Source organism: Haliotis rufescens, unplaced genomic scaffold (genome assembly GCF_023055435.1).
Source record: "Haliotis rufescens isolate VD_foot unplaced genomic scaffold, xgHalRufe1.0.p SCAF_1, whole genome shotgun sequence".
NCBI classification, from domain to species: Eukaryota; Metazoa; Mollusca; class Gastropoda; order Lepetellida; family Haliotidae; genus Haliotis; species Haliotis rufescens.
The window spans coordinates 31,694,459-31,706,436 of record NW_025963779.1 but is presented as its reverse complement, the minus strand read 5'-3'; the positions used below and the strand labels follow the sequence as shown (position 1 = coordinate 31,706,436).

Genomic DNA, 11,978 nt, shown 5'->3' with positions numbered 1-11,978 from the left:
TTCAAACCGTGCACGTTGTTGTACTTTAAGAGACTGTAATACCCATCTCGACCGCCTCCATAGTCTAGTGGTAGAGCGTCCGCCCGGACAGCGGAAGGTCCGGGGTTCGATCCCCGGCCGCGTCATACCAAAAGACGTTAAAAGATGGTACTTGTTGTTACCCTGTCTGGCGCTCGGCATTAAGGGGCTAAAACAATGACTGGTCGGGTCGGAGTCAGTATACTGTGTCTGAGTGGTACAGTACACTGTGGCATGGTAACTCAGTGAGCTAGCACTATAAATCGGCATCAGTCCGGACTAGTACAAGCAGCCAAAAAACACACACACGTACATGCACGTCGCTTTGTAAGTGCAATAATCATTTCACCTTACCTAATACCCATCTCATGAACAAAAGGTCTGAAATTTAACATTGAAGGAATACATTTTAAGCATTCAGTCTTCTCTTTATGTAAGCAATGTAACAACGCTAATATCGTGGTATAAAACCATTTAATTTTCATTACATACAGCCAGCCATCCAATAATGTGAGGGTTTTTTCCTACTGAAATGTCATGTAGTCATGTCAAGCATCATCCAGGGTAATTTGTCTTGTCCATCGTGTCTGCAATTCAGAGGTACTTTCGCAATGCCACAAATGTCAAACTAAAAATAATCTAATATTTGCTGTTTACCAGGGGACGTGGTAGGAAGGGGAAACGGGCCCCCAAACATAATTTGTATGTTATGGAATACCCGGACACTTTTCTCATGAAAAAACATTCCGATTTCAGATTTATAACATGATCAAGTACAGATAATGTCTAAAATGAGTAAGGGGCGGTCGGGTAGACTAGTGGTTAAAGTGTTCGCTCGTCACGCCGAAGACCCGGGTTCGATTCCGGACATGGTGAAAATGTGTGAAGACTATTTCTGGTGTCAACCGCCATGATATTGCTGGATATTGCGGCGTAAAACCATATTCACTCACTCACTTACTCTAAAATGAGTTAAAAGAGCTTGACTTTCAAGTGCGTGACTAATAGTGATTATTTTCTCCTATGGTTTTGCTGACCTTACGTGTAACTACATGCTATAATCAGCAGTGGCCACGGACAAGGGACCTTCTCATGTTGAAATATGTTTATAACGGATCCTTTTTGGCCCACTGCAAAAATTGGTATAAAACTACCAGGCAGATACAAATGGCAAGTCTTGCATCCTTACGCTTGCATGTTTGGACTTCAGACATGATCAAATACATTATTATGGCTAAAATGTGTGAAAATGGTCGATTTTCCCAACGTCAAATTAACATCTATGTATGAGCAAGTTCGTTTACTATCTTTATTTACATATCTTATGCAAATTAGCTAGGATCAAGATCACCCCATAAATATTAGAAAACTGTTCATGAGAACCTCTAAAATCGGCCTTTTTCACCCTTTTTTCTTACCTATGCATTTATTGTTGTTATTAGTCCTAAACATGCATTTGTTGAAATGAACAAAATGTAGTTCTTCTTCATATGAACACATTTGGTACATTTCATACCAAATTCAAAACGTTTTGCTCAATTTCCTGTTCTGCAGATCACATGCATGTGTCCTATGTCGTCCTTTTAGCCGCACCATTACATCTGGTATTGTTATCAGTTAATAATTATAAGCAAATTAAAAAATCTACAATCTGTAATTTTGTTTCATGTGAACACATCTGACTTCTGTTTCTGGCTTTTTTGGCCCTGTCTTACATTATGCAGACCTTCGTGTCCGAAAAGGACAATGCATAGGCTTTACCTTCACATCATGCTCTACCTATGTATAATGCTCTGTCTATGCATTATGCTCTACCTATGTATAATGCTCTGTCCATGCATTATGCTCTACCTATGTATAATGCTCTGTCCATGCATTATGCTCTACCTATGTATAATGCTCTGTCTGTGCATTATGCTCTACATATGAATAATGCTCTGTCTATGCATTATGCTCTACATATGTATAATGCTCTGTCTATGCATTATGCTCTACATATGAATAATGCTCTGTCTGTGCATTATGCTCTACCTATGTATAATGCTCTGTCTATGCATTATGCTCTACATATGAATTAGAGCTGCAACGATACAGGAAGGTCACGATACGATACGCATCTCGATATTCTGGTCACGATACGATACGTATCTCGATACGCAATGATAAAAAAAACAAGACTTAAAGCATGTCAAAATTGAACCTTTCATGATTTTTGAACAGTCAAAATTATTTTATGATAACAAGACTACTGAAGTTGTTCAGCTTCAAAGTGGAATTTTCTCTAACTTTCCTTAAAAACAATTTAAAGTACAAACACCAGAAAATAATTAATGTGCCAGTCACCCTAGGGACTTCCCGTGCTACATGTATTTCGATTGCGAAAACGTTATGTTGTCATATATTAGCCAAATTGCCACAAATATGACTTTTAACGAGTCAAAGTATGGCATTTTTAATATATGTATCCATTCTCTAGCAACTAAAGTTCGTTTCAATGCGTCAAAAGCGGTAATCTGACCGTGGTTGCTGTATCTCTTCACACACGATTTCACATAACTTAATGAAAACAATATTAAATGAAATTTAGGAGAAAAAAACTATTAATATATATTACAAACACCAGTCCAGATATACAATGAAAACGTTTTAATAACAAGATAGTATGATAATGGTATTGAATTGCGTACTTCAGTTCGGATTTGCTGACAGGTATTTCCATTGTTATGTGCTGGCGGGGATCAGCTGATAATTTTTTTTGAGATGGGGAAAAATATCTGTCGGTGTAAAACCTGAGCTTATTAAAAATGTACGTACGTTTTTGGGAGGCATGCGTTACCGCGCGCTATTACCAAGTTAGCGGTTTATATAATTATTGAAAGGCACAAAAGCGAGGAAACGCTGTACTTGAGATTTGCGTTCCGTATCGTAGCGTATCGATATATGGGCCTACGTTTATCGTATATCGTATCGTGGGTCAAGTATCGCGATGCATCGGAATATCGCTGTATCGTTTCACCCTTAATATGAATAATGCTCTACCTATGCATTATACTCTACATATGCACTATACCCTGTATGTGCATTAGGCTCTACCTATGCAATACAGTCTGCATATGCATTATGCTCTACTGTGCATGATGCTATACCTTTACATCATGCTCTACCTATGCATTATGCTCTACCTACGTATTATACTCTACGTATGTGCATTATATTTACTTATGCATTATACTCTACTCACGCATTGTGATCTACCTATGCAGTACGGTCTGCCTATACATTATGCTGTACCTATGTTTTATTATCTACCTATGCATTATGATCTATATATGCATTATACTCTATATATGCATTATACTCTACCTAAACATTATGCTCTATATATGCATTATACTCTATATATGCATTATATTCTACCTATACATTATGCTCTATATATGCATTATACTCTATATATGCATTATACTCTACCTATACATTATGCCCTATATATGCATTATACTCTACCTTTACATTATGCTCTATATATACCTTATACTCTATATATGCATTATACTCTATATATGCATTATACTCTATATATGCATTATGCTCTACCTATACATTATGCCCTATGTATGCATTATACTCTATATATGCATTATAGACCACCTGTACACTATGCTTTATGTGTGCATTAAGCTCTACCTATGCATTATGCTGAACATCAATGCGACAGATGTATAATGCAGTAATGCCACTCTCTGTGATGGTTTCCTACAGAAAACCCAGTTCGATATGAAATCCTTACTTGCCCTCAAATCAGCACAATATCCAAAACACCAATCTCGTTGACTGTTACTGTAACTGATTCAAAGCCTAACTAAAAGGAGCAGTCGTGTCAGCATATAAAATGACGTCCAAAACAGTCGTTAAACTGCCAAATCAATGTCAATATCAATATCTGGTACTGGAAAAATTAAGTCACCATTCATGGTTGAAACTGTTCTCCTTTCCAAGCTATTGACCGAAGGAATGATCACGCTGCAGTAGGAATAGAGCCGTGATGCAACGCCTTGTGTTGACGTTGACTCCATGCTGTCGGGGTATTGATTGTCAATTACGCGGAAACAGCGGGTTAAGGATGATAAAGAAGACATTTTTGTGTGAAGAGCTTGCTGCAATTACATTAGATATACTACCTGTCAGACAGAGAATAACCGTATCTATAGTTCAGGGTGACAGGTTGGAGACTCGCATCACTACTGGTGAGGCGCGTCTATGTCGTTGAAATTCGTTGAGCAGAGTTGCGTCGCTTTGCCTTGCCCGGGTCATATCGTCGTTAAACGCCTTCGGCCTCCGTCGATTTTGTGTTTCATCTCGTATGTAGTCACTCCATAACTTATAGACTACTCTGATATAGCTTGCACATTTCTGGCTGTGGAGTAAAACAATATTCATTCAATCACCTTTGCGAAATTCGCAGTATTGACTTAAATGGCACCATTAATCAAAGCTTTAATGAAAGAATGTTGATGTTTAAGCCACAATATTCCAGTTATCGTGGTGTATTTTAAGTAACACACGTTTATGATGTGCTCGAGTAAAAATGTGTTCAGAGCTTCGCCGAGCCGGGACGAAAGAACATGCAGTGTTCCAACCCTGGCTCCGCACTGGGATGGCGAGGCAATCTATTAACATCGTCAGAGTCGGTTTCGTCCTCCTTGGCTCTCTTACACAAACTCTCGTGCAGTAAGATGGACGTACACTCGCTGTAGAGCTGTCGTCGTCATGTGCAAACTGCTTGCAATACCATCCCTCAAACATAACGTGGGGTCGTATGAAGCTGTGAGGTTAATGGGCCTCCATATTCATTCCATACTTTCTATGTCGAACTGTATTTTTATATATTTTCTAACATATCTCCCACGTCCATTATGTCGATCTTTCATTCATGTCCTTACTAAGTCAGTATCTTAGTGTAACTAACCCGGGTCTTCGACGTGTCGAGTGATCGCTTTTGGTATCCATGTTAAACTGTGGCATGGTATTTCTCTCGTCCAGGATAACCCAGACTGCAGGTTAGTCAGAGAAATATAAGCACTCTCTCTCATTTTCATCTGAAATTGTCCTCTCCGCATACTTCTGATGTTTGGGAGTCGCCGCCTTGGTGTAGTGCATAGAGCGTCTGCCCGGAGAGCGGAAGGTTGGTGGTTCGATCCCCTGCAGCGTCATGCCAAAAGACGTTAATAATGGTACTTGTTGTTTGCCTGCCTGCCTGGTGCTGGTGCTCCTCATTAAGGGGATGAAACGAAGCCTTGTTCGACTTGGAGGCAGTATTCTGTGTCTGAGTTGGCTACCCATGTTAAACTGCGGCATGCTCTCTCTCTCTCTCTCTCTCTCTCTCTCTCTCTCTCTCTCTCTCTCTCTCTCTCTCTCTCAAAATAGCAATAACTAAAACGTCAGTAGAAGTATTCAAGCGTACTTTTATGTACATGGACACAGACATTATATGAGAATCAAATGCCGACTTCAGTCTGATTGGGTCCCATATATATACGTATAGTCGAATGGGCTCCGGCCACGTCAAGCCCGGAGTGGCAGTACACACTGTTTGTGCAGTCAATTATCTCCTACAAATAGAATAGGTTGGTGTGAAACGGCCATTAAACACATTTAGTCTCTCAGGACCTAAAAAACTCAACGTGCTCGTGGAATGGTACAAACATCAAACAATCCGTGAAAAAGTTGCATATTAGTACTTCTTCTTACGCACAGCGAACGTAAAACTGTGAATCCATTGAGCAGATGTGTCCATCTCTGGAAACAGACGATAAGTAAACCGAAACCCACATTAACCAAACGAAATTAGCCCAGGCGATAACTTCAGAAGTTCCTGTCAGGAGCGAAATACGCCAGGTAACTCCTTCAAGCCAGGGGTGTCATCACAGCTCAACATTTTCGAAGCGTTTCACTCTCGTCTGCTTTTTCCCGCCTTTCGCCCACTATCGCCTGCTACGCTGAAGCAGAAGTGAGGAGATCGTCTGTTGCAAACAGCCCGCCACATTTAGCAGCTTAGTGCCTGGCGCAGTGGTGGCACATGTACGTTTGTGGAACGGTATACCTACATGCACAGTGAGTTCGTTTTGTTTATTTTAGGTCTGGGTTATTTTCCACCAAGTCCTGAAAAGTTTGAAAAAAGGTTTTTGTGAGTTTGACGTCGTGTTTCATTTTGGTGTATATGTTATCTGAATTCGTCTCTTATTATCAAATATCATTGGTAATATCAATATATGAATGATTTCATAGCATTTAATAATTCATCATTGATATTTCGTCTCTCTAGACGCAGGATTATATAGACACACTGGAATGCTTCTCTGTAATGTTAATGGAGTCATGTAGAGTTAATTAGATGTACATAGTGATTAGTGAATCATGCATTCATGAATACGACCTTTCACCAACCCACGGCTCTGTACTTCTCATTTCGAGCTATAACCAATAACAGGGTCAGTGTAGCGTGTCTGGTCAGAATGTGAGATCATCTTTATTGCTGACGGATGCAGCGAGCTTATTAACGAAGCATTCTTGAAATACATTATTTGATTCGCATACACGTCATTCCGGCGACTAACGGGATCGGGTCGTAAGGCTCGCTGACTTGGTTCATGCATGTCATTGTATCCCAATTGCATTGATCGATGCTCATGATGTCAATCACTTGATTGTCTGGTCCAGACTCGATTATTTACAGACCGCCGTCATATAGCTGGAATATTGCTGAGTGCGGCGTTAAACAACAAACAAACATTCCTGTATCACATTGTTCATGATGCGATTTAACGTTTACGTTTTTATATTCAGTAAATGTGTGTCATTCCGACCTATTAAAAACGCTTTTAAATAATCACGCTTCAGTGCAATTGAATATGTATTCAATGATTACTAATAGGAAAGAGTGAGCACTTTGTGTTTCGGTGTTTAATGGGAGTGTTTATGTGCAATCAGGGGGTGATTAACTCAGGAAATATGCACGCGCTTATGCAAAAGGCTATAGGTGCGTACACGTCTATCTATAGCAAAGCAAACTGATATTAAAACCCCCAAACAAATGACACACGAATCTTAAAGGATTTACCAAAATGTCTCTAACATAATCTGTTATTGGATGTTATTAGAACCAAATGTGTGATCAGACGTATCGATCCGTTTCGAATATTATAAATGACACCCGTTGTTCGTCACTTAGGGCAGGGTGGCTCAACAGCTCGCCTTGCAGACTCCAGTAGAGGCATGGCAGAGACTCGCATTACTCCATTATAACTGCTGGGGTCTTGTCTAACGTGTCGTAAATTGCTATGTAGAATCCCCTAGCCGTCCCAAAGACTGGTTGTGGGTTCGAATCCTAGATATGACCTGTGAAGTGCGGAGTTACTGCCCTTAGGATCCGCCTATTCTTAATCCCCGGTTTGTCAGCTCCAGACCCGTCTCCGTGGGTTTCACTAAAGCGGTAAACGCCTACGAGGTACGTCCTAGCTGATCCACTCCCACATAAAGTTGCATCCTGTTATGACTGAAATAATGTTATTAGAAGTTTTGAACCATCTCATTCACTCATACCGTTACGGTTTCTCGTGGCCGACAGCAAAGTTTAAACGACACTGCTGACAACAATACATCCGAAGGAGTTTAAATCTTTAATATACATTGTAATTTATAAGAAATAGCGCTTCAAAATCAAATACTACAACACGTGGATTAATGCAATTATGGCATTTTTAACCCAAGGTGGGAAATTATTAAGCTCTATGGTTCTGGCGGCGTTTGAACTTTGGATCTGCATACGTTAACAGTCTGCCTGTTCTCTGTCAGTACCAGTTCTTACCCGATCCTGGTACAGACATGATCCCGATGATATGATCCATGTGCTATCCAAACATTTACCTTCAATTACAACATTAACGCGGGCATTACACGGCAATAATCCCCTCTCTCAGATGTGGGGTTAAATAGCTACTTCGTTTATTGCCTAACACATGGGGACATATTTACGAACATCCTAGTATCCGAGTTATAATCTCTTTGGAGTTATTCTTGACTCAGATACACATTAATATGACATATTTGCTGTAAGGAGATAGGATTAACCCATCACGCTATGCACAGGCATTGGGGATAGGAGGACGTGTAGCGTTACGTCGAATCATTAGGGGCAGCATACTACACGTTCGTCTCAGTTATGTGTTTAAAGTTTCAATGTCTCGGTTTATAGTCAAGCAGTTCAATTTACATTGGTACTCTTCAACGTAGGAATAGTGACAGGTTGGTGAGTGTACTTTTAATACCCATATGATGGGTGCGTGAGTAGGTTTTATTCCGCTTTCAGCAATAGTCCAGCCACACGGCTGAGGAAAAAGGGAATAGGCTTCACACTTTTAAATGAATAGTGACAGATTGGTGAGCATACTTGTAATATACCCATATGACGGTTACGTGAGTAGGTTTTATTCCGCTTTCAGCAATAGTCCAGCCACACGGCTGAGGGAAAAGGGAATAGGCTTCACACATTGTACATGTGTTGGAAATCGAACCTTGGTATTCAGCGACAACTCCCACTACTCCTTTGAAAACAGATAGTTAGCTTGTGACGTATTCATCTGCATTGATGACATTAAGGATCTTTCCGTTGTTTTGCAGTGCTCATATCGAGACCTCATAAATCTATTAACTGTGGTCAGAAAATTAGTCACCTCTCATTATCCGTCCTAATCGATAGTATTATATGTATATTTTAAGCTCAGTTAGGAAACGACTCCAATACTAGTGATGCACCTGAGTCCGACTATTTGTACAAGACTACACTATGTCATTCATAGTGTGTCAGACTCACAGGGGAACCTAACCGTGGTCACCAAGGCCTAGGCCAGTCTCCTCAAACTTCTAGCGACAGTTTTGCATAGATATCTTATATGTTACCTACATAAGAAATAAAATGAGAAATAAAAGTCGTGATTCCACATCTCCGTATAATAATTCGTTCCTATACTCTAACACAGTCACTGAATGAGTACTGTTTCACGCCGCTATTTTGTCAATATTTCAGCAATTGCAAGGCGTGGACAGTCAAAATGGGCTTATCACATAGTACCCATGCTTGCCTTGGCGTGACGAGCGAACGCTTTAATCATTACGCGAGTCCACCTCCCTTAACATAGACTTACAACAGTCGATGTACTAAGCTTACTTTGTGGTACCGGGCCCCAGTTAAGAAAGAACACCAGAACCAAAACAGCCTGTCTGATGGGCCACCCGTGCTGTTCTACAACCGTAGCACAGTATTGCATTTGTCGAGAAAATAGTGAGGTTTCTCTTGGTTTAAAGCGTTCGCTCCACACGTCGAAGACCCGGGTTCGATTCCATAGTGCAAACAGATAATCCAATTCGCTTACATACTGCTGGAGACCCGTTAAGATCCGGGGTAGAATAGGTCTTCAGCAACCCATGCTTGCCGTAAAAGGCGACTAACGGGATCGGGTGATCAGATTCGCTGACTTGGTTGACGCATGTCATCGATCCCAATTGCGTGGATCGATGCTCTTGACATTAATCACTGGATTGTCTGGTCCAGACTCGATTATTTACAGACCGCCGTCATATAGCTGGAATATTGCTGAGTGCGGGGTGAAACAACAAACCAACCAACCAACCAACATACTGCTGGAATATTACTTAAACCGGCGTCAGACTTAAGGATGGTCCACAATACGAGCTATGACGTATTCCTAAATACGTCCCAATCCCCTAACGTGTTATGACTGAAGTCTGCCCGCGTCCTTGACCCCGACACCCATCATGCATATTGCATAACTCGCTGATGGCTATCTGCAGGGGAAACATGTAATATATTCCGTGGCATTACGTACGAAGTTGGCACGCCTTGTCGATTTCACGTGCAAGATGTCCATTTCACGTGATGTAGATTTCCTTTCCTCTCCAGCTGACTGCAATATGAGCGAGGAATATGCTGTGGCGCGGTTGTATATATCAATACTACCAGCAGTGTAAATGGTATCGTTATGTAGTTGTAGTCTGTTTCCCAGAGGGAATTGCAGGCGAAATGTAAAGAAAAGTATTCATGTCTCAAATCTATAGATATATCGTTGCTGTTTAATGCAAGTTGCCCATGCTTGATGCATTCACTGTCAAAGCTGTAGCTGAAGATATTGTTTGATAAACTCGAAAGTTTTAAATGACAAGCGTGGGGATATAATGTTTTGATGCTAACTAAAATAGGTTCCTCAGTTAAAGGTTAACTCACGCAGGTTCAGCGGTAATACGCTAGTTATATGCTGTATATGCAGTTTGACTGAAATACTCATGTGGATGACAGGAAAGGGTTTGATTAATGGCTTGTATCCTGCGCTTAAACGGTGTGGTTCTCAGTTAAAGGAGCAGTTTTTAGCATAGTGGCTAAAGCGTTTGGTCACGTCTACGTGCTGGTTCGATTCCCCGCCTGGTTATGTGTGAAGTTTGTTTGTTTGTTGTTTAACGCCGCACTCGGCAATATTCAAGCCATTTGACGGCGGTCTGTAAATAATCGAGTCTGGACAAGACAATCCAGTGATTGATATCATGAGCATCGATCCAAGCAATTGGGATACGATGACATGCCAAGTCAGCGAGCCTGACCACCTGATCCGGTAAGTCGCCTCTTACGACAACCATGGGTTGCTGAAGACCTATTCTAACCAGGATCTTCACGGGTCTTATGTATGAGTTCCATTTCTGGTCTCCCCCATCGTGATATTATTGGAATATTATCAACAGCTAACCCAAATCTCTCACTCACTTACTATTCAAGTATGTGGTTTTTTTTTAGATCTGAATCATATGTGGGAGATTTAAAACATAAAGTGTATTTGATGAAATGTATGCTTTGCTTCATGACATGTTCACCGCAAATATTTATGTTTGTAATATTATTCTACCATTGTTTCTATAACTGACAATACTGATTACAAATATATGACACAATCCATAAATTAGATGGTACAAGTACTGCATTCACAATAGATGAAACATAAAACAGATATTTTCATGATGTAGAAAATGACTGAGATATCAACTTAAACCGTATCATATTTCCTTTAGAACCATGTGACCGGTGTTAAAATGACGTAATCAATGTGTCTATGTTAATTAACAACTAACGTGTTTAATTATCTCGCGATGTTTCGCCACCAAGGTGTTGATATCAACATCTGTGAAATCGACAACATCCTGCTGATTTCATTACCGTGTTCAATGTGGAGTCACCATGTTCATTCAGTAATACGTTTACTTAATGCGCCGGCTGCGTGGATTAACTAGGCGTGGAATGCGTCTATTGCAGGTAATGTTATTCTGTCAGTGTAGACATACATGAGTCAGAGTGGAGTGAAATGCACAAGTACCATGTCAACGCTTTTCTGGCGAATAAACAAATATCAGCTTTGTCCACGTGTAGATGCTTGGTGATAGCAGATGGGTACTCTCTTTCTGATGTCCGTCGATGTCGGTGAAACAGGTATTTCTTGGCATGACTCAAAGGATGATAGACCCTTCATGACGAATGTAAACACTTTCTCTCATAACGAACTAGTGAAGGGTGAAACCTCGTTAGCTCGAATTCCATTGTCTCGGGATATATATGTAACGTCAATGTCTTGTCAATTTCGACATTGAGTCCTTATTTCGATATTCTGTTTGTCTCGATACTTGATAAAAGACATGTAACGTCAATGTCTTGTCAATTTCGACATTGAGTCCTTATTTCGATATTCCGTTTGTCTCCATACTTGAAAAAAGACATGTAACGTCAATGTCTTGTCAATTTCGACATTGAGTCCTTATTTCGATATTCTGTTTGTCTCGATACTTGATAAAAGACATGTAACGTCAATGTCTTGTCAATTTCGACATTGAGTCCTTATTTCGAT

General features: G+C 40.4%; 1 protein-coding gene across 1 annotated transcript in view; it reads left to right on the top strand.

The window, feature by feature from the left end:
- Window positions 1-5,680: 5,680 nt before the first annotated feature.
- Window positions 5,681-11,978, top strand: part of LOC124110942 — a 73,590-nt gene continuing 67,292 nt past the window's right edge. The window contains exon 1 of the mRNA XM_046470434.2: window positions 5,681-6,132. The gene's annotated coding sequence lies outside the window, so the exon portion shown is untranslated. The remainder of the gene's footprint in view (window positions 6,133-11,978) is intronic.